Below are 27,069 nucleotides of genomic sequence, written 5' to 3'. Positions count from 1 at the left end.
CTAGTCAAGCAAAACATTTTCCAAATGAAGAAATTTAACAAAATTCTTTCTTTCCCAATTAGAAATGGCAATCCCAGGGGACATATTTTGTTGAACAAATTAACAATAAATAGGGCTCTTAAAAGGCAATTGCAGTCTTTCAAGCAAGGAGGTTATACTAAAGTTCTCCATCTTGCATAGATAAGTGGCAAAGCAGCAAAAAAAAAGTATTTTATTTTAAGCGTATTATTTATGCTTCCTGCACAAAATCAGATTCCCAGTTGCTTACTGCAGTGATACACAAATCCTATTGTTTGCAATTGCAAAAAATCAACATATCCAAAAGAGCATGGATATGTTTCTTTCTTGCTTACGAGAAAAAAAATAATGAAACCAATTTCGGAGAGTTTTTAAAACATTGCTTTACACCAGTAAAGAAGTAACTATAGTATCATCTTATTCAAATAAGCTGTCATTTTGCAGACTAAGTGCTGTTTACTTGACCACGCTTATACATTACTGCGGTCAGACTGGAGGATCAATTTCCAGAATCAAAGAATTCTCCTTGAAGCAGGCTTGACACTGAGCAACTAGACTAAGTTGCTTTGGACTTTGTCCAATGGGAAGTTGAAAACTTCCAAAGGCAAGCTGCAGAATTTCTGAGACCTGTTCCAGTGTTTAATTATCTCCCCAGTGATTCTTCCCTCTCTTCTTATGTACAATTGGAACTTCCCTTGTCATACTTGATTACCATTGCTTCTTATTCTCCTGCCATGCACCTTGGTAAAGTTTGAGAGTCCATGTTTTCATTAACATCTTACATACTGCAAGACTGCTGTTAGACCCTGCTTAAGTAGTTTCTTTTTTCAGGCTAAGCAATACCAGTTTGTTCCCTAACAATCCCCTCACAGGATGTGTACCTACTGACTATTTTAGTGGCTCTCCCTTATTATGCTCAAGTTTAACAACATCCTGGGGGGTCAAAATAAGTTGTGGTAAAATAAATCTGTTGGGAGTGTGTTTCTGTTTGATGTCCACGTCTAACAAAAAGGACAGACCCTCAAGCACCTTCACCTGTAGTGCCAGGCAGAGTATGAACTATATTATTTGAACCCAATGATCCAGTCACTTTTTCCAGTCATTCAACAGCACAGTCATCTATACTGTAACATCTCAAACTGGATACAGGGATGATGTATCCATGATGTATTAGGTCAGAAAAACAAAACAAAAACCCCACCCCTTCACTCCTGCTAACATAAGATCTAGAAGGCTGAATAAGCAATAACACGCCAGTTTTGTAATGCCGACCGTCAGTTGCTCTTGCTGGGAATATGAACAGTTTGAAAGCTAACAGCTATGCTAATTTCTTATATAAATATCAAGCTTCAGAAACAGGACGTAGTAATAAAAAATTAGTTGGACAAAGCATGATAATTCATTTCAGGATTATCCAAAGAGGGAAAAAAATCAATGCAAAACCCATGCCAAAAGTCCTATTCTTGCTCAAAGGACCTATTGAAGCAATACAAGGTTTTGCAAGCATATTTTGCAGAAGACGTTTTGCTTATAATGCTGAACTATCCACTGTTTTCTGTGGGTTGTGTTATTGTTACTGAAAATACTATTCTGGGACCATAATAAAAATATGCTGAAAAGTACCTTTCAGATGTATTCATACAGCATCGTTTTCACACTACAAAGTTCTTACAAATCTTTTTCTTTATTTATTTAACTTTGTTTTTTAAAAGGTGTGCTGTGAAGAGGACCGTTCAACTTATGTACCACACGAAGTCAGACTTTCAGTAGTTTAGACAGTTTTTTTTTTTTAAAAAATAACACTGAGATTTAAAAACAGACTCACCATATCTGAAGTGAGAAAGGCCACCCTGATACTGCTAAATTTAGCAAAGAAATTCAGTGTGCATTTTACTGACTAAATTAGCTGTGGACTGAATGAATCTCAGATGAGGAACTTATTCATAGCTGTTCCATTAAGTATTCCTTCTTTAGCTAATTATGCTAAATTGTCAGTTATGAACTTATGGGTGAAACCAATGAAGAGTATTTGATTTAATAATTTAAAGGTTGTACAGGTATTCCATCAGACAGGATGATGTGGTAATTGAGACTGAGGTAAAATACATTATCCAAACTCCACACATCATGCAGGAGTACTGTTAGCATAGAAACTGTGCCATTAGGGATGCTCATGACACAGTTGTTCTTATGTCTTATAAAATAAAATATTCCTTTGCATTCTACAGGAGGATATTTCATAATGCAGCCACAGCAGTGATGTAAACCTCAGTTGTAAATAAAATTTGGTGAGCTTTTAGAGATGATCTCTCCTGCAAGCAACCTACATTATGACTTTCTGTACTTTGGAGCATGTTCTGATTCCGATCAGAAATCTGAACAAACTCCCAATGCAAAGGTGTCCTTGAAATAAGGATTCAACTGCCCTGCATCTTTTAATTTGAACTTTTGATAGAGAGATGCATCATACCGGCATTACAACTAACTACAAAGGTACTGATAACTTGAAAGAAGTAGGATTCTGCCTACTTGTCCCCAGTCTGAAATTATCGATGTTCCAGGAGGGAGACCTAATCTCAGGAAGTACTTGCAAGGCTCTCTCAGGTCATCTCTGGCTTGAGGAGCAAAGTGCTCTGATTCTCTCCTGCTCTTAGATGTCAAATTCATCTCCTTGGCCTGAACTATACATAATACAGTCAAGGAACAGAAAGTCTACCAGAAGGACACTTCCCAGTGGCTGCAGTCTAGCAGCCACAGCCAAAATTGCAGAAGAAACAATTCGCCCTTGCTTTATCGTTATTTGCAAATGAGATAGCTTCAGGAGGGAAAAACAAACAAAACACACTAAGCTCTTTATTTTAATGTGGGGAAAAGGGGAGAAAGCATGTATCAGTTCTGAAAGAACAAAGATTACATTTGCTGACTTGCTGTAAGGATGGTCAGAAAAACGACAGCTGTCCATGAGAAAGGAAAAGCAAGCTCATATTTCCTGTGTTTTCAAAGCTCTGCTCTTAGGCTTTATCAGAATCCAAAACAAGGGAAGACAGATTGTTACTAATACAAAAGTAAGAGATTCTTGACTTGCCTTTCCCCTATATTGATCATATGAAGTCCTCGTCTACAGAATTCCAGGATCAGGAAAACACTGTGATGCAAAAAAAGCCATGACAATCAAGGCTTTATTTTGCGGGTGTCCTCAAAAATAGAGAACTCCTATCGACTATCCATTCCAATAGCAACTCAATCTTCCTATATTGCTTTTCTCTCAAGATACTAACTGTCAGGACTCTAAGAATTTAACCACCTACTGCTGCTTTCCTCACTTTGAGGAAACACAGAAGTACACCAAACATGGACTATGTTGAAATCAGCATTTTCAGATGTACAACCTCAAAGCTAAGCTCCTAAAACGAGATTTAAACAAAGTATGTAATTCCTCCTACTTTTAAATCCATCTCAGCAGGATTTACAGGTACTCACATGGAAGAAAGCGAGGCCCATTTTGGTTATTGGCTGAAGTTTTGTATTCAGAAGCATTATAATTTGCAGTAATTTGGAAAAAATCTTGATTGGCTTGTATATGCTGGAAAGCCTGGTAGGAAAAACACAACTTTTTCTTGTCCTTAGAAAGCTACCAAATACAAAGCTCTAAGGCTGTAAGAACAGATTGTTTGCTAACCTTATTCTTGCAGTTTTCGAAGATTATTCTCCAAAAAACAGAACTAGGAAAGCTAGAAAAGATCAAAGCTATCAGAACAAGAAAGGAATTTTTATGGATTGACTGGCATGCAGTGTAACAAAAAGCCACATTTTTATGGGTAATTATACAGTTCAGAGCAAAGCTTTGAGCCAAACAATAGCTCTGCTCTTCTGAAACAGCATAAACTGAATGCAGCTAAATGTTCATTTCCAATTTGTCAAAATCTTTCCCTGATAAAATTATTCAGCCAACAGCATTCCTTTACTGATTACATCCAGGAGTAGATCCAAAAACAATGTACTAGCTTTATGCATAATCTCATCTCATCAACATCTAAAAAAAAGCACACTCATTTATTATTATTATTATTATTTTTTTAAAATAAGTGTTGGGCACAGGAAGCCCCGAGTGAAGAGTTGAGCTTAAACCAGAGAATTACTTCTGCAGGGAGAGTGACAGACTTCTGGGCTTATATATATATAATATATATAAATTAAATTTTGGCCTCAAAGCCTAAAATGAAAAATGGGGGAAGCGAGGAGGGGATAAAGGGAGCAGAGTTACTTACGGAGGAGACTTGAAAAGGAAAGCAGAACATATCTTGTGTCAAGATTTGCCATTGAAATATAAGATTCCACTCTAGTCGTCCTCTGTGTCTCTTCCAAAGTGTACTACCTCTACAGTAAGAATAAGTAGATAAGGCATGTATTTGCCTCTCAGTCTTCTCAGTTCACAACCTGCAGTTTAGCTCAAACTGGGGTTGCATGACATTTCCTGATCCATTGTAGCTGTTAGAAGTTTGATAACTTCTGGTAGAGGCTCAGAGTGGCAATATGGGGGAAAAGCAATAACCACATCTTGATATTGATCTAAACTTAACAGAACCAGTCACTCTTAGTGCTTGATCAGCTGTGCTCAAATTTAGTATTTCTATTGTCACTACCGTCTTAACAAACTGTGATAGATATCCAATTATAATTTTATATATAATCAGAATAAACTAAATATATTATTTACCTGCTTATAGATAACTCGTAAGTCTATAGTCTGTATACATTAACATTTACTGTCTTCCTTTTTTTTTTTTTTTTTTTTTTTAACTCTTGTCTTATTAAATAAGCTAAACATTGAAAGTTATGCTGAGGTAATGGAATTGGGGCTACTTTATATCTTAACCTTATAACAGTTGTAGAATGTTACAGAAAGATTCAATCATCTAATATACTATGAAACAAAAAATATAGAACAAGGGAAAATGGCTATTTAGAAAATGTGCTTTAAAAGGATATAGCAAATCACTGCAGTTTAACAGTACCATACAACTATATTGCTAAGAAATTTAAAACAGAAGAAATGCTGAAATACCATTGCTTCAGAAGTTATGTTATTAAACAAAGTTTTAGGGTTTTAGAATGCCTCTGAACAGCATTCCAGCAAAGATGGAAACAAGACACTGCACATTAACTACATGAGGTACTGGAGGGGAAATAAAAATCTTAAAGAGACTGAGATGAAAGCAAACAATAAACAAGAAAGGATGCTCATTCTGTCCAAACACCTCCTTGAGATTGACCTTGAAGTGCTTTAGTATTCTGCCAAAATGAAACATATCTCATTTGAGGACTGATTGCTTTTAATTTTATCATCATCTAAGACTTCGTTTCTAGTTCCTTATTTTAATTTCTTCTGTAGGACAGTTATGATCTTCACGTAAGATGTTATTATTGAATAGATGTAGCTATAAGAATGATATAGATAGGCCTGTACAGGATTCCAGACTTTGCTGTTTCATTAAATTTCTTTACAGAAGACAACAAGCATTTTAACACAGGCCATACGTACTTTCCAAGAGAAGTTTTTGAAAAGATTCTTTACCAGATATCTGAAGGAAAGAAAACTCACAGGACAAAAGAAAAAGACTTCTCAGATTAAGGAAGAAGTTAAGGGGTAGGAGTTACAGGTCTGTCTTTCTGCTGCAGAGATGACACTCCCATAGGGATTGTGGTGTTCAACATTGTCATGAAGGATCTGGAAAAGAAGGCATGTACAACAACAGCTGATGAAAGGTGAGATGGGATAATCAGATCTAAAGCCAGCCAAGGTGAGTAATAAGATATCGAGTAACTAAAAATTATGAAATGGACACTGCTGAAAAAATGTAAATCAACACACATGGAAAAAATAAACTTAAAATATACTTAGCTAAATCAGAGCCCATCGTTACGTTTTACCAGTCAGGAAAAAGATCTGAGTCATTTTGGGTACTTTTCTGAAAACAGCATTCAGCATCAGCCAAAAACACAAAAATGTTAAGAATTAGTAGGAAAGAACTGAGAACAAAATAGAATATGATTGTACCAAGTCCAAATCTTCAACAGTTCTAGTCACATCTCAAAAAGAATGTCAGAAAAATACAAAGGATACATAGAGAAAAGAACAACAGAAATTGCAAATGGATTCTATGCAAAAATAGTCTTGAGCTCTTCAACCTGAAAAAGGGATACTCTTGAGTAGAAACAGGTTAGAAATTAAAAAAAAATAATAAAATTATTTGCTCACAATTCCTCACAGTACAAGAAGAGGATGCCCAAAGCAGATACCAGGCAAAAGAAGCACTTTCATACAGTGAATAATTATATAATTGACTTTGTTGCCACAGGAAGTTGTAAAAAGAAGAGCACGTGAGTGAGTTCAAAAAAGGATTAGGTGCATTCAGAGGAGAGGTAATAGCAGTGGTTATACAGCTTCTGGACCCAAAGAGCTCCAACTCTTGTAGATGGGTATTAAAGATGTTTTCAACCACGATGGATTAGGTGAATGGTTTGTGTGACCTTGATATCCAGTTCTAAACGGTATGTTCCAGAGAACGGTAGAAGCAGGTTCAATTTTTGAAATAAACTGATATTTAGAAAGTCAACAGAGGATAATTATCTTTATACCCATTGTGAGTGTTTAGCATTGCTGAAGGAAGGGATGTTACAGCAGAGAGAATAAAATATGGAAGAAGTGTTTTTCATTCTCCCATTGCACATACGTGCTAAGACCACAGCCAGGACTAAAATCCTGTTGCCATAGGATAGTATTGTGCTGAATTCCTAAGTTGCCTTCTTGAATAAATAAACACATCTCATAAGAATGTTTGGCATCTCCTTGCTTTTTCAAATTTTAGGTTATTGAATATGAAAAAACTTTAAATGTTTTAAAGAGAGTATTTGGGTGGCAGGTCACTGAACATATTTTCAGTCTTATTAAAACAATTAAGGATCATCATACGAGTAGTACTGAACTTTGCAGGAGAAAAGAGAGATCCAGCACTTTTCAAACTTCATACCATCTTACATATACATAAGCATATGCACACACACGATAGATGACATTCCCAATTTTATAGCTGTATAAAGCAAATTCCATTTTACTGTGGTACTATTTAATAGAAAACATAGGTGAGAACCAGTAAAAATCATCTTCCCATCTGTCTCTCCCCAGCAGATCACGAAACAGACTTGTAGAAAGGTTTTTACACACACACACACACACTTACAGAGGATTATTACGCAGTTTTCTTTCTTCCTTCTTATTACCTCAGCCTAACATTTATATATATATATATATTTAAACTTTGCCATTGCCTTACCTATCAGATATATTGCACAGTACTGCCTACACTTCTGTTCCAAATGCCTCACATGTGGCTGAGTCAGAAAAAATGTGATTTTGTGTTTGTCAAATCATCTGTACAAACTGACAGGAATAAACCATTTTGAGACACAGGCTGAAAATAGCTCTTCCCTTTATCTAATATTTGTTTCTAGTTCAGCCAGTATAAGTCAGGTCTCAGTAGTCAGTGAAATGTTAAAAAAAAAAAAAAAAAAAAAAAAAAGTTGCTCTCACATATGATGGATGACCTTCCCTCCTGAGGCATTCAAATTTTGCAAAAAAATAATTAGAATGACTACATGGTATCAGTCACATGATTTCACAACTTCAAAAGCTATTTCACACTAAGTAATATTTTCCTGGCATACTTAGTAAGCTGAACCTATATGAGAAATTACACAATGTGATTGTTTTAACAATGGAAAGATAATATATATCATTATAACTCCTCATGCACTATTGCTATATATGCTATATTGCTATATATGCTTCATATGCTAACTGTACATAGACTGCTAACAACCCTTGCACAAGATCAAAGCCAAACTGTACTCAATTCTTGTCTGTAAAACTCTGTAAGCACCCTACTTTCTTTTCAACTAATGAAAAGCACAATCAAAGCTTCTACTCAGTACAGAAATGCTCCAAAGAGACAAACCGTATGTTTTGTTTATCTTGAAGCTTCAAAGTTTTCTTTGCACTGGATTGCTGCAACACGAAAATAAATATTGTGCCCTTCACCTTAGGGATTACATCTTGTCCTCCTGTTGTAAAGGCTGCAGGGCAGATTAAGCAATCAAAGCTCACTAACATCAAATCTTGGTAGTACAGACAATCAAAGGAATATGATAATAGTCAGGGAACTTTTCTTTTTAAATACCTACTACACTTCATTCATGGTCTCTGAATATCTACTTGATGATTACCTTCACTCCAAGGACAGCTACTCAGAAAGCAGCAAGCATCTGTCTTTTAGAATTGTCTCTCAGCATAAACATGTACATTAAGGGACTTAAAGTTATTTGTCATTCCTAAAAGAAAGTCAAAAACCTTACCCACTGACATCGCAAGAGATTTTCTTGGCTACCCAGAATTTTGCCAATAAGAAATTTTGGGGAAAAAAAAAAGACAAATGTCAACTCTTGATACTAGACTAGTGAGGAGTTGCAATACCATCTCCTTTTCAGCCTAATAATTTTAAGAGAAACACCATGTTTTCCTAGAAATTCATATAATTTTCCAGACTTTTACTGTAAACTTCAGCTCTGTTGTCTAGTATAGCCCTTGTTATCCTGCATTTTCTCAAGCTATATGTCAAAATGCATAACGGTAGCTGTATCTGAAACAGCTCACGAAACCAAGTAGTAAAATTTTGTTTTGAGAAAGTAACCAAGCAAAAGTTTGAAATCCTGATGATAAAGGTTTCAAAGTTTATCTTGGAAGAGGAGAGGAAGTATAATAATTGACAAGTGTCATTTAGAATGCCATGCCAAATTGATTTGGACAGGAATATGCTCTTCTAGTTCATTACCTCTTCAGTTGAGGCATGTTAGACACAGATTAAATCATACCTCTATAGCTCACAAACTATAAAGTTATCAGTACTGAGAATCTGTCCCACCAATCTGTAGCAATCCTAACATAATACTGATAAGTGATCTAAGATTAGGGATATTGATGGTTTTTTGCACACACATTCTCAAAATGGAAACTGAAAACAAATGACTAAGGAAAGAAAATGGCCTTATGTCACTAAATAATTTTAAATTATTTGCCTCCATTATAAAATTTTGCCATGTTTCCTTTTTCTGGCTATCAAGAGGAATTACATTAAGAATAATTCAATTTAAAGTACATTACATTTTATTTTTTATACTAAATTCAAGCAACAGATTTATTGTAAAGGAAATATAAGTAAATATAAGTAAATTCAATCTACCTTGTACAATTGTTTCCATAGTCACTTTTACAGGCATGCTTCTTATTTAAACTACTTAATTTCAGTTCTTGTCTTTGGCCCGGAAAGCAATTGTTATGAAATGTTTATCATCTTTATCATGTATGTATTTCAAGTTCAAAGCTTCTGTGATTCAAACACAATGTGTTAGCATCAAGCATTTAGAAGGATATATTTTCTTCCAGTTAAAATTATTGGAATTGAGAACCTTATTAAACAAATAACCACATACATTTGCTACAAAGTAGGAACAAAACATAACTTGATCATTCTATCACTATGATGACTACTTCAAGGAAAAAGGCATTTGTAACTTCTTAAGCCTTAATTCCCTTCATTAGTCTTCTCTTCTATCCAAATCTCCAGTCATCCAGGCTTCAGTCATTAGGAAACCATCTTCCCAACAGCTTTGCCTCACAAATTGAAAGAAATGAGAAAGCTAGAACAAATAGAATTACTGGCTTTTATATAAACGCTTCAGGACAATATGCTTCACTAATCTTTTTTCATATCTTTGCTTTATTTCTTCTTTATAATATGCAACTATGAGCAAGCAATGCTTGCCATGCTAGCTTAAGAAACAAGATACAATGCTTTTATACACTTAAAAATTAGCTTTAATATATCTAAATTTAAATGAAGACCAATTACACTATTTGATCTGTGTAAATAACATGATGTCAAATTGTGCTGAATGTGTTTCTAAACCATGTAAAGATTTTTTCCAACACAAACATTTTTGTTGTTGTTAATGTTTCTTAGTTAGAACAATGTTTATTTTAATTTCCATGGTGCTTAATGCTAACCCAATAAATTCATTTTCTAAGTGTTCCCTCCAAGTGTTTTCTGTTTTTAACCCTCTTGCAGAGAAAAGTTTTTTGTTTGTTTTTTTTTTTTTTCTCCAGAACAAAGAGGATAAAGTTAAAGTTACTAACTGAACATGACATTCCTGTGTTTTTGTTAAAGGAAATATTTACATTCAAAGCCATAGACAGCTATTCTTTTTTCCTCCAAACTTATTAGCCAGTTAACTCAGAGAAATGATTAAATGATTTCTGGAAGAAACAACAGAAAAAACAACTAGAAAAAAAAATAAACAGGTGAACTACATTCCCCCCCCCCCCCCCCGAAAAGTCCCATAAAAATCAATTTGCTAACCTTAGTGAATGGTACCACATTTTAAAAATTATTTTTTATCATTCATATGAAAGAAAAACTCTTAAATTCTAAATGCACGTAAGCTTGCTTTTGAACTAAGTTGAAGCAAAAAGCAAATTTCAATCACATAGCTTGTTTTATTTACAACCCTAAGTGAACAATGTACTGCAGAACCCTGTGAATGTTCAATTACAGAGTAACCACTTACATAGTAGTAGTGCTTTTAATATTAAAACTGTATTTTCTCCCTAATTTTTGCAGCAAGGTGGAATAACGACAATTTCAGTTAGCTCATTCATCAGGTTCATACTTGGCCTTCACTTGCATTCCTACAACTATGCCAAGACAAAATCAAGCGTCAGTAAGTTCCTCAGGCATCAGTAAGTTCCACATGTTTTCTAGTCAATTTACTATGCAAAGGTACGCAGAAATAATTTAATTGATTTCTCAGAAGTACCCTTTACTCTGATGGGTTAATATTCCTTAAGGAGGTCTGTATATTGAAAACCTGTTGAGCATGTTTTACATTTGGTGTAGTACATTACTTAATCTTTGTAATTGAATGAAACATAGAAATGTCACCAATCATTATTTCATAGCACAAATGCAACAGAAAATATTAGAACTGTGTGTTTAAGGCAGCTAGGGATGCAATAGGTCAGTTTGGAACTGATCAAGAGATGTGATTCTTCACTGTATATGTCCCTGTACATCATTCACTATATCCTGCAAATGTTTTGGTAATGCCTTTTTTTTTTTTTTAATTTTTCATTTTATTTTATAAGACCACCTAATGAAGAACCTCAGAACATGCAAAGTACTAGCAACATAACCCTATTGATAAACACTTATTTGGAAAAGCTGAAGAATTAAGATTTATCATTGTGAAGGAGAAATGATCAGTTTACAAATTAGTTGGGTGAAATTGGCCATATCTTACTTGTTCAACTGTACTGATTATTAGACATTGGTATTATGCAATGCAGCTTTAGGGTAGGTCCTAATCGTTAAAGTGTACTATAATTAAAGTCAAAACATTATCTAATAGTACCTTTCTGATCTTGTGCTCTTCTGAAGTAAATCTCACTTTTGTCAGATACTTATTGTACTTTTCAGTTATCAAGAATGCGCAGTCCCATAGAGAGTTTTATGAGCTAACTTCCATTCCTGAACATCCAACAATGAATTCCCACTGAGTTCAGCGCTCCTACGTTTGGTGGTTACAGACAAAAACATCGCTTTTGATTGCTAGTTAAGCAATTCAACAATGATTTTTTTGTTTGTTTTCTAGTTCATTAACTTCAATGTCTGATCTGGACTAAAAAGTATTAACATTGTCACAGACAGTAAGCTACCATCTGTCTCAATAGAAGTGTATATACACAGAAACTGTTGTTATGCAGATATTTCATTGGTGTTCCATATCTTCTAATTTATACTATTTATTTTGATGAGCAATTTAATTAAAATAGATTTATTGAGCAGCACCCACTTTAAAAACTAGTGAATGCTCACATACATGTTAATCAATCAAAAATGGCTGTGAAATATTTTTAAAAGTTAGCAGAATAACAAGTAGCTGACCTATGCATCTCTTATATGCACAAGACTCCAATCAAATTCACTGAATGAGACGCCAAATGAGAAATTAGTACAACTGTTTCAAGTTACAAATAATACAACCAGAAAGCCAGGTATTACCTGTAAGTGGATTTCAAGGTCAGGAACTGTCATGGTCAGCATAGTGCCCTAGAGAAGGTGCACAGGTGAAGAAAGGACAGTGAAAATTCAACAGGGTAACTGTTGGAATGTTTAAGCAGAAAAAGAAACAAATTTAACATTATCTAGACAAAGGTTTGTTTGTTTCTAAGCAAAACAAATAACTCCTCCCAAACAGATAAAGCAAAGGAAGAAAACAGGATGCTAACGCAGGTTAATTTCTTTGAAATAATCATGGAATAACTTATCAGTTACTAACAGAAAGTATCTCAACTGTTTACTTAAGAACAAATGAGAACTTGTTCTGACATTTTTACATGAGTTTATTTCAACAGAAGGGGCCTTCAGCTCGTAAAGTGAGCTGAAGAAAGCCAGAGGGGGGAGATGATTTTTTCTTTATTTATTTTTGAGCAGGATCAACATCTCCCTTCAGTTTTGTAAGCATCTGTTTGATGCCAAGATTTTCCCAATGTTACTTTAAACCCATGAAAGCAGAAGCAAAGAGAATGAAGTACATGTGATCTGACCTACTAAACAATATTTGCATACCGAGCAATCCTCAGATTATAAAGGAAAATAGGCTGCATATTATAAAGGAAAAGCTAAAGCTATGACAGGGGATAGCAATCAAAAGTTATGTTTATGTCTATAACCATCAAACATAGGAGAACTGAACTCAGTGGGAATTTATCATTGGAGGTTCAGGAATGGAAGTTAGCTCGTAAAAGGGTACCTATGGGAGCAGGTGTGAGTGAGCAGTGTCTGTGACGTGGAACTCAGAATCTCCTCAGCCTTGGAGTTTGCACACTGACCTTCAATATGCATGAACATTTAGGGGCATAATTAGGGGAGAAACCACTTCAGATGCATGGAAATTTTCAGGGAACAGATTCTTGACCATCAGCTGCCCTCTTCAAATAGCCAGAAAGAGGATCAGGGCTGCTCTCTCTGGATAATACTTTATTGTCCCTGGCTGAGCTTCAAAACATCTGTTACATAAGGAAAGACTGATTAAAACAGGGGCCTCTTCCCAGGCAACTGACATTTATTTGCCATGGGAAGAACCTGTCCATTAACAACATGCCCACGAGTCTGACTAAAGAACAGACCAAGTAGAGTCTACAGCCTGTTCCCAATGACTACAGAAACCTAAGCTCTTTCCCCTTTAGGTACTGCAGCCTTGATGGAAAAATCTGCAAAACAGAAAAGGGTCTGCTCCACAGTCTAACAGTGCTCTGCACTGCTTTGGAAAGAAGACGGACATAAAAACTGCCACCAACTGTTAGAACTCAGTGTGAAATCACAGAAGAGTTATCAGTGTGTAGTTTTCATGATCTGTGTTTCATAAAAGTTTGTGAAAGTCTTCCAAACTGAAGTTAAGATATCAGTGCACAAACAGACTGTTTGTAACCTCTGTCTCTCCACATTAGGAAAATAGGAAAAGAGCTTTTTCTCAAGTAGCTGAAATAAGATACACAAAGAACAAAATCATTAAAATAACAAAACCTGTATCTTCTCTCACCCACCAAAATAATTCCACTTGTCTCCTAGTCTCCTGCCAGTCTGAAGGGGCAAAAGACAGCACTTGCTGTGCCTTGTTTTGAGCTTCACACATGCCAGGTTTGCAAACAGCCGGTCAAACAGAATCAGTGATCATTTCAGCTCACAGTGCAGCCTTTTGCCTTCAGCAGCACGAACCTGGGTTTCTCCTCTTGCCACACCAGCTCTTTTCACTAAATCTATTGGAACTTAATACTTTTGAGATCCTCTCTGGCCCAACTCAACATATTAGACAAGTTCAAAGGCAAGTGGGAGGGAAAGGAGGGAGGGCAGGGAAGAAGGGGGAAGGATAGCTGGCTGACAATCAGAAAAATAGCACAATCTTTATTCCACGGAAAACAAAGCCAAAAATAGATTTGGGAAAGAATACATGCATAGCTAACAAAGAAGGCTAGTGGCCAATACCTAACAAGAAATGCATCCCTAGCCCATAGGCACAAGGTTTTTTTATTTTTATTTTTTTCTTGGAAAGAAGCTTATGTAGCCAGACTGTTGTATGTTCAAGCCCATCTATTCCTGCAGTAACTGAAGCTGGTGAGCAGTTTCAACCAAGGCTGACCCAGGGAATGGCAGATATCATGATGCTTGTTTTTCCATGGCAGATGCAAATTCAGGAATAGAGCATCCAGAACAGACTATACAGAAGAGCTATGGAATACAAAATCAATTTATGTTGTTACAATTGGGGTGAGAATGCTATAGGTATAGGACAGTGTTTTGTAGAAAATCATGTTTCTTCATTTCAGGTACTTGACAGTTCATGGAACTTAAAAGCTACAGTTTCACACATCTCCTCCTCCTCTGCTCCCCCTGTTCCCTCCCCTTCAAGTCAGGTTGTTCATATAACCACATATTATGAACTGTAAAATTTACATTAGTGTAAATGAAGCATAGAAATATCACAAACGTATCAGTGGTGAAAATGTTTATTAGAGTCCTCTCAAATGGACTTCAAAGCTTACATTAAGGAAAACACTTGAAATAGTTATGTGACTGTTGTGAATTAGCAAGATCACATTCAAACTGAAGTGCACAAACATTATTACAGAGTTTGAGTCAACCTCAGCTGGACCTTGAAGATTCTTCAATCAACGAGGAACAGAGAACAGAATAGTTGTGTTGCTTTCAAACATTGGCCCATTTTTTTTTTTTTTTTTCAAAAGTCTTCCTCAGTAGACTAGAACAAAACAGAGATGACTGAAATAACAATGCAATCCCATCCTGAGCTTAGAGGTAACAATTTTCTGTTTTTATAAAGGAAATTGAATTTCCTGCTTTCTTCAAAAAGCAAGTGAATGTTCAAGGCATCAAGCCCCAGAGAGATACTAAAGATTCCATCAGCTATTCTTTCTCTTCTTTCCTTTTTTTTTTTTTTTTTGAGAGCAGGATTCTCATAGCTGTTTCAGGATCAAGGGCATTTTAGACTGACAACTGTACTGTTATAGACAAAACCTATACTGCCTGCTGCACACTGTATGCTGATTTTCACACTTGTTATGAAGGGACAGGAAGAATTCAGAGAAAAACATTTTCAGCAACTTGTGTTGCACTGAAATGGGAAATTGCTCAAAATATTGAGCTCTGTCACACAAGCAATGAAGAGGCAATTGAATCGAGTAGGGTTACAACTGTCCCTTTTGACACAGCTACATTGGGATTTGTACACTTAGGCCACATTTTGCCCACAGATGACAGCACAAGGCACCTGGAACTACATGGCAGCTTTCTCCTCTAATATGAGGACCTTTGTCATCCTCTCAGTCCAACAATCTCCCTGTCCCAGAAAGGGCTGGTAATGAACTGTGGCAATTCGTACATCATTTCTGAGAGCTTTATTGCTATAGCAACTGAGTGTAGGCATTTAAACATAGCAACAGACTTTTTATAGCACTTTCTTGGATGTCAAAGCGGCATGTTGTTTTATTTTCTGAGCAGATGCTCAGAAGATAAGTATACAAGATGATTGTACAGTATCCACTTCATGAAGTTAGGTTTTTCCCCCTTTCTTGCATTACTTTAACCTCTAAATCAGAGAGATAAGCATAAGGCACATTGTGAGTTCAATGGATTTTGTCCTGAGAAAGCATATCACTGTAACTATCATCTAAAATCAAGGTTAGATGAAAATCTTATGTCAATTTGTGCCCTTTTTTTTTTTATAAAGATGAAAAAGAAACTTCCCAGATCCTACTCTGAAGGGAAGAACATTTCTTAAAGTCTGATCTTTACCTACTAAGTAACAGGAAAAAAAAAAAAAACACAAAAAAAACAGAAACAGAAGTCTTCATATTAGGTGGCAGCAGATTCTGAGGAGGGATCAAAATGCACTGAGACAGACTTTTAGTTCATGTACACATGCAAAGCTCTGAACATTCCAAATGCAGAAAGAGTGATTTACAAAAACTGAGTCTGATCTGCCATGTGGTTTAAGAAGTACTATTCATCATTTCCATAATAAAGCCTACTTTTCTCTGGTATAGTGCTGGGGAGGGGAGAGGGCTTCATCACTTTAGCATTTTTACAAGTGATTAGTGAAAAAGGACACTTGTGTTATTTGAATGTAATTTCCAAACACCTTCCTAGACATGGAAATACCAAGCTGCAACTGTACAGATATCCCGAAGAATCTTTAGTTATTATTCACCTTTCTGTTATGGTTATATGTCAACTTTGTATAGAGTGGGATGGTTGATGTTTGCCATTTTACCAACAAAAACATTTTAAATCTGTTAAACAGGAAATGTCAAAGAAAAAAAAACAGGAAATGTGAAAAGCTTCTTAGAAGGGTACAAAGTTGTTCATACTCCAGTGAGTCTATTCCTATAGCACACAATATACGCATTTTGGAACAGATAGTTTAATACTGTGTTTTATGCAAGAGAGACTTCCATCAGGCCCCAGAACCTCAGCACGTAGATAAAATTGAGTTTTACATGCTGAGACTTGAGAACGTATCCCACAAATTCTTCCTCTGACCTACAAATATTTTTTTCAATTAATTCAGTGAGTAAACAGAGCAGTTTTCAAGTCTTCTAAGCTTGCTTTAAAGTATCTAAAATACTTGGGAATTTTGATACATTTACTTGTTTTTCTACAGTCTGCTCCACAAACTACTGTACCTACTAAAACAGCTTTTAGAGCAATCCTGATAATTATACCTGTCAAAGAACAGGAACAATAAAATTTAACTGCAACAACTCTTGGGGAAGTTAAGATGATAGGCACAACTATACTCGCATAGGGCAATAAAAATATTTAGATTTGCTCACAAGATTTGCCAGTCTGAGATGCTGTACAGGGCATTGACTTTGCACCTCCTCCTGGGGCAAGCTCCACCCTCCACTGCAACTAGGCCACTAATTATATTGAGCCATTTTCATGAGCCCAGAGGTCACCCACATTCATTCACTATGTAGAAAGAAAAATACAGGAAATTCAGTGATTGTAATTGGGAAGCATGTGTGTATTTTTATACATTGTTAAAATATTTCCCTTCCTCTCCACAAGCTGTCCTTTGCCTTACAGTTACACTTCTTTTTTTGATTTGTGTTCAGCAGCTAGGCCACAGTTCAGCACAACTTTGGAAGTTTTAACAGGAATTTTTAATCTATGTATCTTACTTAATATTTTACTATATGTGCACATGCGCACACACACACCTTTCTGAAAAAGCCTTTTTCAGAGAAGTTTCAGAGGAACCAGAAGCACATTTGAAAAATTAAATCTTGGGGTTTTCTTTTCCAAAACTTCAGAAACTACTGTCATTCTACAAATCCTGTCCCTCACTGGTGCATCCCTTGGAGTCCAAAATAACATGGGTGAAAATAGACACTCTGCTCCTACCCAAATTTCTCTTGATTTCCAACTTTTTCCCACTAATTAACACATCATTTACATTTGTGGTGTTCACCAAGAGCCTGACACCACTCAGTCACTGGAAACTTCACTGATTTTAAAAGCAAAGGTTCAGAGCCATATTCCCTATGTACAGCTTCAGCATTATCAAACACTTTGCATAATTAAACATTAAAAATTTTACTGTGAAGGGAAGGCCCTAGCCCAAAGCAATTGCCATACATGACCCACCACCACAGAGTTTGCACCATAAATCCATTTCCAGGATGCAAAGCCTTACATCTTGTAAAGGAATCTGTGCAACTCTTACATAAATCACTTTCACCCCCACTATTTGTTATATTAACTTTCCAGTTGGTTTGCTGTCTGCAGAAATTGCAAGAACTAGCCCAGCAGACCCCAGTATATAGTGGCTCTGGACAATCATCATGACAAATATATTTGCATACAAATCAGGGGAGAACACAGTGATTCTAAAGTATTAATTTGTGTAAAGATAGGACACAACCAAATATGCTTCAACAGTAGTTAAGGAAAGAAAATTTCATATTGACAGGTAACATATGTCAAGTGCGTATGTAAAGTTTGCATGTTTCCCTCCCCTCCTCTTTTTCATTTTCTCCACCTCAAACAATCTGTGTTAGAATAAAAAAAATATATATACATATATATATTTTTCTACAAGCCTTACTTGTCCAAGCCCATAAGTGATCATACCTACACTATTGCAGGTCCCTGTTGACTTGTGATAGCTAATGACTTCGTTTTTTTTTTTTTTTTTTTTTTTAATATTTAAAGGCTTGTAAGAGTTATAGCAGATAGTAAAGCATTCTTAACTTCAGCTATTATTTTTTGTTTTGTTTTTTAAATCTTTCACATACTTATCATATTTGGTATTACCTATTTAAAATGAATTTCTGAAATGATTTCCAGATCATAAAATTAATAAAAACACAATGAAAAATGATAAAGCCTGTCACATCTACCTACTGAGAAGGATGCTGTTGTACAGCACCTAGGGATGCTGTTACAGCCTAAGATCTCCAACAAAACCTAAGGCTACTAGCCCACTTGCTCTAAATATAAAATCCCTCTCTTGTTTTCAGAATTCTTGGGCTCTACTTTCCAAGAAGAGACTCAGTTATTATTTCAAAGTCATTTCACAATAGTCGCAGTTCTAGTTCTCCTTCACAAACCACTACACGTGCCCATAAGCAATAATTCATGTCTTGAGTCACTCGTGTAAAAACTTACAAAGATCCATCACCCACTCTTACATTTCCTTTCTGACAGCGAAACTGAGATCCAAAACATCTATTTGACACACTTTTCAAAGGAAGTACAAGAGCAGAACACATCAACCAATTTCTTCTGTTTAGTTTACAGGAAGACTGAAAGTCAGGCTGGGAGAAAGATCTTTCTCTGCTCACCTGTGTCCCAGATTTTTAAAATGGCCCACAAAAAAAAAAAAAAGGCAAGTATTTTCTTAACCATTCCACTCACAAGCCACTTGATACTTTCTTTGCCTGGACTTGTACAATTCCCTAGGAACAGTGACTACATGAGGCAGGAGAACTCCATGACGTATAAGGAACATACAAGCATGACTCCTGACATGAAAAGCTTTCACAGCTGTCTCTTTTCAGTGTCAATTCCTTATATCTCACCTGCAATACTCTACCTTATCCAGCATTTGGAAAAATGATTTGTCACCAAACTACCACTAAAAGCTGTCATGGAGCAGACTGGAACTGTCTTTACCATCAGCTTCTTCCATCCTCCTTTTGGTTAGATTTTTTTTTTCTACTTTTGTCCTAGATACATAGGACTATAGTTAGGGAAGTATGCAAGTTTTTTGTCCACAACAACCTTAAGCTTGCAGCTTAATCCAGAGGGCTGCAAAGCAAATGGCTTTAAATTAAGTACACTGATAACCCTAGGTCCCTTAGCAGCACGCTGATGTGAACACAATTTTCACTATGCACAAATGAGCAACTTGTACTTCTTGTATCAAATTACACATCGTCATCATGACATCTCTACAGAAGATAGACTTACACATGGGCACTACGTAATACATTTTAAATTATCAAAAAAGCATTGCACATACTGAGAAGAACAACAGTTGCTGAAATACTATGAAATACCATGTTTTAGAAATATACAGTTCATGATTGGACAAGTTACATACATTAGTTATTCTAGTCCATATACAAAGTTGAAAATGGCTATTTATTAAGACCTAAATGCCTTCTAAATACCACCGAAACTGAGTATACTCACACAAGTTAAAAGGGTGTATAAAATATCACCAGTTAAGTAACACATGCAAGACCAGCAAATCAGGATAAAGGCATTAGTAGGCTTGAAAACTACAGGAATATTAAAAAAATTAGGACTCCCAGTATTCAGCATTTAATATATCAGACTTTCTTAATTTCCACTGTTAAATCTAATTGCCTAACAGATTTCTATGGGATTTGTCATTAGATTATAGAGCTCCAAGCTTTGTATAATTGTTGATTTAGGCTATAATTGTGATATAAAACATGAAGATTAGCCAGGAGATCAAAAGTAGTACATTGTTTACCACTAATGACAGTCCAGAGAAAAACTAATTATGAGCTTTGCAACATCGTAAACAAGACGTATTCATCACATTCTCTTGAAGGTGGATTAAGTGAACTTTCCTTAGAGACAACCCTTTGCCATATCAAGTGTAAATGCAGTAGCAGTTAGTACTTTCAGAAAACACTATCTATGCTCAGAACTCCTAATTATCCCAATTTCTGCATTGCATAAACTAATTTTACTGCTTAATCACTCCACAAGGAGGAAAATTTTCTGATGATTGCAGAGGATTTTTCACCAGATGGGACCGTGCCATATGTGATTTGAAAATCAACTCACTAACATGAGTTGTTGCTAATATGTTGGTAACAGAAACCTGTCTTCAATTTCAGCTAGCATTTCCTTGTAATGTCCTCATTCTTACATATTGTTTACATACCGCTGTCTGAAAAAAGCCACATCCTAACATACATATTAGATGAAAAACAAAAGTTAGAATTTGCCAAGAAAACACAAAATGCTTCTCTGCAGAATAGCTACCAAACAGCACAGACAAACCCGAAGACTGAAATACTGGAAATTGTAAACATGTTTTTCATATTAAAGCAAGCATACTTTAATATTAAAAGGTTGGTGTTTTTTTGTTGTTGTTGTTCTCCCGCCCTCCCCCCCCCATACAGCATTCTAATTAGACAACTTCACGGTATTAATTTACCTCTAATAGGATTAAAACCAAATATATACTGTATAAAGGAATGGCTCCGGAAACGTCTTTTTAAAAGACAGGATCCAGACACAAGTAGGTAATCCATCAAAATGAACAACTTCAGCACTGTTAAAAGCAAGCATGTGGGAAGAAAAGCCATACAATTAAAGAAAAAAGAAATCTGTTCAGTGTCTGTTTCCCTGTAATATGTACTCCTGCTAGCTAATACTCTCCAACGATTAGCCCCATACAGATAACAGTATCTGTCTACCAGGTTGCCTTGAATTACTGCCTACGTACCTTGATTAATCAAACCCAGGTATAATTAACAAAGCTTTTTCTTTTTCATTCTTGTGTATTCCCAAACAGTACATAAAAAGAACTACATTTTGTTAATCTCACCCACTTTTTAAGCAGCTAAAACTTGAAAAAGGGGTAGAATTTGACATGGGGATGGAGACTGGGGTGGGGGTTGGGGGAAGAAGATAGGTAAAATGAACTACTTGATATCATAACAACAAGGCACTGTACCTTTAAGGAAGAAATATGGTTCTGTTCTGTTCCACGGCTGAAAGAGAGCTTATTCTCGGTAATAGAGATTACTTACCTAAAACTTCAGTTATTCCTCTTTTTCCTCTCAGGCCAGCCTCTCTTTCACTCTTGGGAGCTTTTACCATTTAAGGTCAATGTTACATCTGGCACTAGTAAGTAAAGCTGAAGCAATTTTTAACTCAGAGATCCAACAGGCTGTCTAACATTAGAATGAGAGCTTAAATTTAAAGTAATTCTTCAGAAAGCCTCTTTCTTGCCTCGGGGACTTACAGAATAAAAGGCTTTCCTATTCTGGCATAAGTACTCCAAGTACAATGTGATGTAGACATCCCATTAGCATTCTTCAAGTTCACTGCATATAAGGCTCTACTCACTCGTTTCTGAAGAAAGCGGGCAAGTAGGAAGAACAGATTAAATACAATTTACATCACAGTATGTCAATCCTCAGATTTTTGAGGGGATTTTTTTTCCCCTGAAATTCTTACTACTGTTTTTCAGTTTTTTCCCCCCTTTGGTCAGAAAGGGTCTAAATTAGAGAGCAAATACAAGGCATGTGAACTTTTAAAGAACGTTGGCTTCAGTCCAGTCATGGGCTCTGCTCTCCACTCACAGAAAATGAATAATTCCCACTGAAGTTCACAGAAGTTGTTTGTTTGTATCCCATGAGAGAATCTAGAGAATCTAGCTGCAAATGGGGCACAAAGAGGGGAACAAAGTGTTTACTACAGTATATTCAGGTACCTGCAGGAAAATGACATGCAAGTTGACATAGATCTTACTGCAGCCCTGGAGCTTTTTTTTTTTTTTCCCAAATTATTTGGTTTTAAGTTCTTAAATCTAAGCAAGCCAAATCCTGTCCAAAAGAACTTCTGCAGTTCAAGTAGGGACACAAGAGCTGTTAGTGGGAAATGTCACAAAATTGCACGTGAATACATATGAAGTGACCAGATAGTGAGTTACAGAAGAGACATATTAGGCTGCTTTAGAGCAAATGATGCTACTAAGTTATTAGCCATAATCAAAAAGAAGTTATCAAAACCATTAAGGCAGAAACAGATCAGACAGAAGAAAGTAAGGATTTTATGATATGACTTAAAGCATGCTCCATATAGGAATGATGGATGGAAACATGAGAATACTTGTATAAGAAAGGGGTGAAAATGAACCAAATGAACCGACTGCAGTATATTGCAGTCCCTTTAAGAAGAAAATAAAAGGCTGGGAACCTCATTTGTGTTATATCAGGATTGAGCTTGCATTAGTAGGTCTAATATTCTACACTTAAGACATTCTTAGTTCCTAAAAATCAACACTGGAAAAGAGTTCTGAGAAACTTGTAACAGTGTCATTTAAACTTGAATCAAGATGATGAGAGTACACACACGTTTCAAAAATGAGGTTTTGATGTTCTTTGTACCACTTACTGGCCCACCAATAGACATTTTAACACATCGCTCATTTTCTTGGATCACTGTTCTAATACCCACAAACTTGAGTTTCCAAATGTTCTCTTGCCCAGTACAGTTAGCCTTCTACCTAACTCTTTGAAACAACACACGTCTCTCATCTAGTCATTTGCAACTACAGAAGTCTCTTGCTAGCACCTGTAATTCATAATTTTTCAGTTTAATTTTCTCAGTTTCTAGGTCGCAAGTGTCAAGTGTTCCATTTGCCTGCACAGAAGTTGTATATTTCTTCAATCTGCATACATCCCTTTCATACCAAGAATTGCTTTGAACCCAGCTTGGGCAAGAACAAGTTGCTTACTGCCTGTTCACACTACTCTCCCCTAGGAAAGGAAACTGGTTAAATCGCTTGTTCATTTGTCTAGCATCCTATAATACCATTGGCCAAATTTAAGCAAATTTTTTTGATAAATGGAGGTGTCAATATTTTCAGTTTTCTAGAATCATCATTAAGTAAGCAGCTTATAAAGAAAGTTCAGCTAATGCCCTTGTTATGGAAGAAACCTAGAGCAAATGAGTCTCAATTCTTTTGTCTGGCCCATCTACTTGCACCACACTAACATTACCTCTGCTGTTCAGACAGTATATGGGGGACACAGAAGGACCCCAGAAGTATAGGCAAAAGGAAAATGATGCTTCCAATCTTCAGCTCCTGAAACAGCTTGTATATTCTTGTATCTAACAGCATGCTCATTTTGCAAGTGTTTTGCCCATGGATTTGTTAAACACGTCTGAAGGGTCTCTGGCCAAAAGCAAGTGAAACTTTCTAGCTAACATCCAAGTTTTTGAATGAGGGAATCTTAGCAGCTAAAATCTCAATTACTTTAACTAGATAAAGATGTATAAAGGACATAAAACAATACATCCCATATAATTATATATATATATATATTTTAATTATTTTTATATAAAACCTGGTGATATCACCTTCTTGTAAAACATTGATATAAATGCCTGGCCACATACAATAGTGGCAAACTGTTTCGCCTTCACACATACCTTTGTCACAGAACTCACATGTTTATGTTGCTCTTATTATGGTAACTTATCCTCCATGAACAGCATCAAATTTTCTTTTATAAGTATTCTGAACTACTTCAAATGTAGCTATCTGGAGAATAAATAAGGCTTGAAAATAGAATACATGTGCCCCCACCAGTTAACTTCCTGTTTCCTTGATTTCCACATCAAGAAGCAATAGAGTATGTTTCAATACAAAGGTTCATGAGCTGGGTTTCCTAGATTTAAGACTTTTTACTTGTGCCTTTGAAGAGATGACCACAAGTACGAACACCACAGTCATGTTGAAATAATTCAGAGAGGATCTTTCTTTCTGGGGCACAGCCATTTTTAAGTGCAAGCTATTTTGTTTGGGCAACAGCAGATAAGTAATCTCGCTAAACTATTTTTCTCTAGTTTTGGCTTTAGTTGGGCAGTCAGGACATGAAAATTAACTCAAAAGCTTGTGTTTTCATTTGAGCTTTTGATGGGTTCAAAACAAAACTGGAAATTCTTCTCTATCATATGTATAGAGAAATGCCTAGAAGATAGCTATATAAAAGTTCCCATACTATCTTGAAGAACTGACACTTCAGGACTCTAAAACAGATTACATTAAAATACTGCTTATTATCTTTTCTGCCCATACATAATCTTCATCCATGTGACAAAAAAAGATCCATGTTATATCTGACAATACAAGTGGCAAGATATGGCAGTACACTGTTTGGTTTTTGATTAAAATATAAAAATTGTTAATCAGACAAGCTAAAAATTTGCAGTAGAAGTGATATTTGCACTTACAAATAGAGTTCTATGATACAATTTTTTTATATTTCATTGTAAAAAACAATCCAGACTTTTTTAAAATCAGTTTTAAGACTTTTGCCCTATCACATATAGAATGCATTTGTGTCAATTTCAAGCCAGTGTCACAAATGCCAGTAAGCACTGAGTTTTCCTTGTTGAACCAACCACATAAGCTCTTGCCATCATGTTATTTCTCCTCAACTGGAAAAACTAGTTAACTGAGCCTCAGGTTTATGCCCAGATTTCTTACGTGCCTTCTTTTTCCTCACGCTTTTTTTTCTTGTTTATTTAAATATTCATCTTGCTTCAAATTCATGTTTTCTCTGGGTTTTCTGGCTTGTATGCTGCTACCGCTATAATGCATAGAAAAGCGGAATCTTCACACTCGCTGGCATCCATTATTTATGTACGCAGCTAACACTGTCTTGTTATCTTATCTGGCAGATTGATCTAAACAAAATATAAAAATGAAGAAGGTAAGGTCTGGTAAGGTCTTACCAGGTCTGGTAAGTAAATATATTAGAAAGAAATATACAAGGCAACTTTCCACATCTGGAACTCAACTCTTTTTCTGAATACTAAATCCCAACTGGAATCTAGAATACTTGAACTAAAACGTATGCTGGATCCCCAGGATTGTATTAGTCAATACTCACTGTCAGTCAGCTGAGTAAATATACTAGATTATTTGTGCAAAATATAACAAAACTTTACGGTCCTTTTAACAATGTTTGTGCAGCAGCTTCTCTAGATGTCTTCTTTTTTTCGCTTCCCACTTTCCATATCAGAAATGCTTTACATGAATTAGAAATGTAGGGTTAAAAGAATATGCAATGTCAGAAGAAAACAACAAAAAGGAACACAGTAAGGAGACATATGCTGTAGCCCTGTCATTTTACAGAAAACATTTATACGGACACCAATGTAAATAAAATTTGCTTTGAGGTCATATAGATAGTTCTATGAACTAGTCCCTGTTATGTGGAAAGATGTTTCAGAAAGAAGTGCTCAAGCACTTCCAAAATCCTACCAATTACGCCATAAAGAGTCTTTACTTATAAAATTAACCTTTTTTCCTCAGTCTCAAAATAGTCAGCTAATCATCTCTACATGAGACAGAGTCCAAGAAACAAAATGTCAATCTGTTTACTAGCATCCCTTGCTAGATAATCAATAAAATGATCCAAACTGTCAAACACAGTTTAATTAGTCAAGTCTTTCTGGACAAACGTTACACAAAGTACTTACAGAAACCACTGGATATTTGTTTACCATATTCAAGTATTTTTCCCCCTTTTTTCTTTTTAAAAGTCGTAAAAGTGAAGTTCCTATAATAGCAGGAGTCCAAGAGGGGGGGAAAAAAAAAGATGAATCAGGATAATGTTTTACAATGACTTTTCTGGAGATTGCTACAGAAAAGCTGAAGAGGTTAATCTTCACTCCAAGCTGAATATTAAGCTTCATCTTACCTTGCCTGCAAGGAGTTTGGCAGAAGGGAAATATTAGAAGGGAGAAAATTCCACAGGAAGACAGGCTTCTCTTTCCACACAGATGTGTGTACACACAACAGCATACTGCTGACCTCTGAAGTACATGTGAACGAGACTAATACTAGACACTAATCTAGGCCAAAATAGTAGAGTTATACTACAGTATGAATACTGAATTCAGGAAGAGGTTTGGACTTCATATCATATTTTAATCCCAGTGAAAGGAAATTAAAATTTTGCAAGAAGATCCTTTAATCCATAGAAAGAAAGCATGACTTTGCTTTTGCTTAGGAAAAGAATGCAAGACAGACATACTTAGACTTTGAACTGACATTCCTGACCTAAATTAATCCTAAATAATAATTCTTAATCACATGTGAAACTTAATATCAGCATATATCCTACACATATTGATCCAGCATGTTTACCAATGCAATTAATGGCCCCAGGATTTAAGACAACTTGAAAAGTACATTTACCACATAGTGAAAAAATAAACATGATTATGAAGTAGTATTGGAAGCTTTTATCAGGAACACAGTACATTCCTATAGCAGAAAGTAAAACAACTAAAACCCTGCCAGAGGAGGGTTTCTCTTACCAGAGACCAATTTTGGTTAATACTTGTTACCAACAGAGGAATTTTACTGTTCATCATTTATTCTAGAATTTTCAAGCAGCCCATAAAGAAAAATGAGGATAGAAAACTTATTCCAGCTCTCCAAGTAGAATTCTGGAGAAAAGTCTTGTTAACTCACTTTTTTTTTTTTGTTGACTGTATGGACTGCTGCTACCAGACTGTTGCAGGGCTCATTGGATGTTTCATGCTTTTGTACTCTTCCTTAAGAGAG

General features: G+C 35.7%; 1 protein-coding gene across 27 annotated transcripts in view; it reads right to left on the bottom strand.

Moving 5' to 3' along the window:
• Positions 1–27,069, bottom strand: part of IRAG1 (inositol 1,4,5-triphosphate receptor associated 1) — a 109,099-nt gene that overhangs the window by 45,264 nt on the left and 36,766 nt on the right. The window contains exon 2 of one of the 27 annotated variants that reach the window (XM_050711158.1): positions 12,192–12,239. The exons of 23 other annotated variants lie outside the window; for them this stretch is intronic. The gene's annotated coding sequence lies outside the window, so the exon portion shown is untranslated. 3 more of the 27 variants (XM_050711155.1, XM_050711157.1, XM_050711159.1) reach the window with 3 other exon arrangements.

Source organism: Cygnus atratus, chromosome 5 (assembly GCF_013377495.2).
Source record: "Cygnus atratus isolate AKBS03 ecotype Queensland, Australia chromosome 5, CAtr_DNAZoo_HiC_assembly, whole genome shotgun sequence".
Taxonomy (NCBI): domain Eukaryota; kingdom Metazoa; phylum Chordata; class Aves; order Anseriformes; family Anatidae; genus Cygnus; species Cygnus atratus.
Note: the sequence above shows the minus strand (reverse complement) of the source record. Positions and strands in the feature narration are given on the sequence as shown.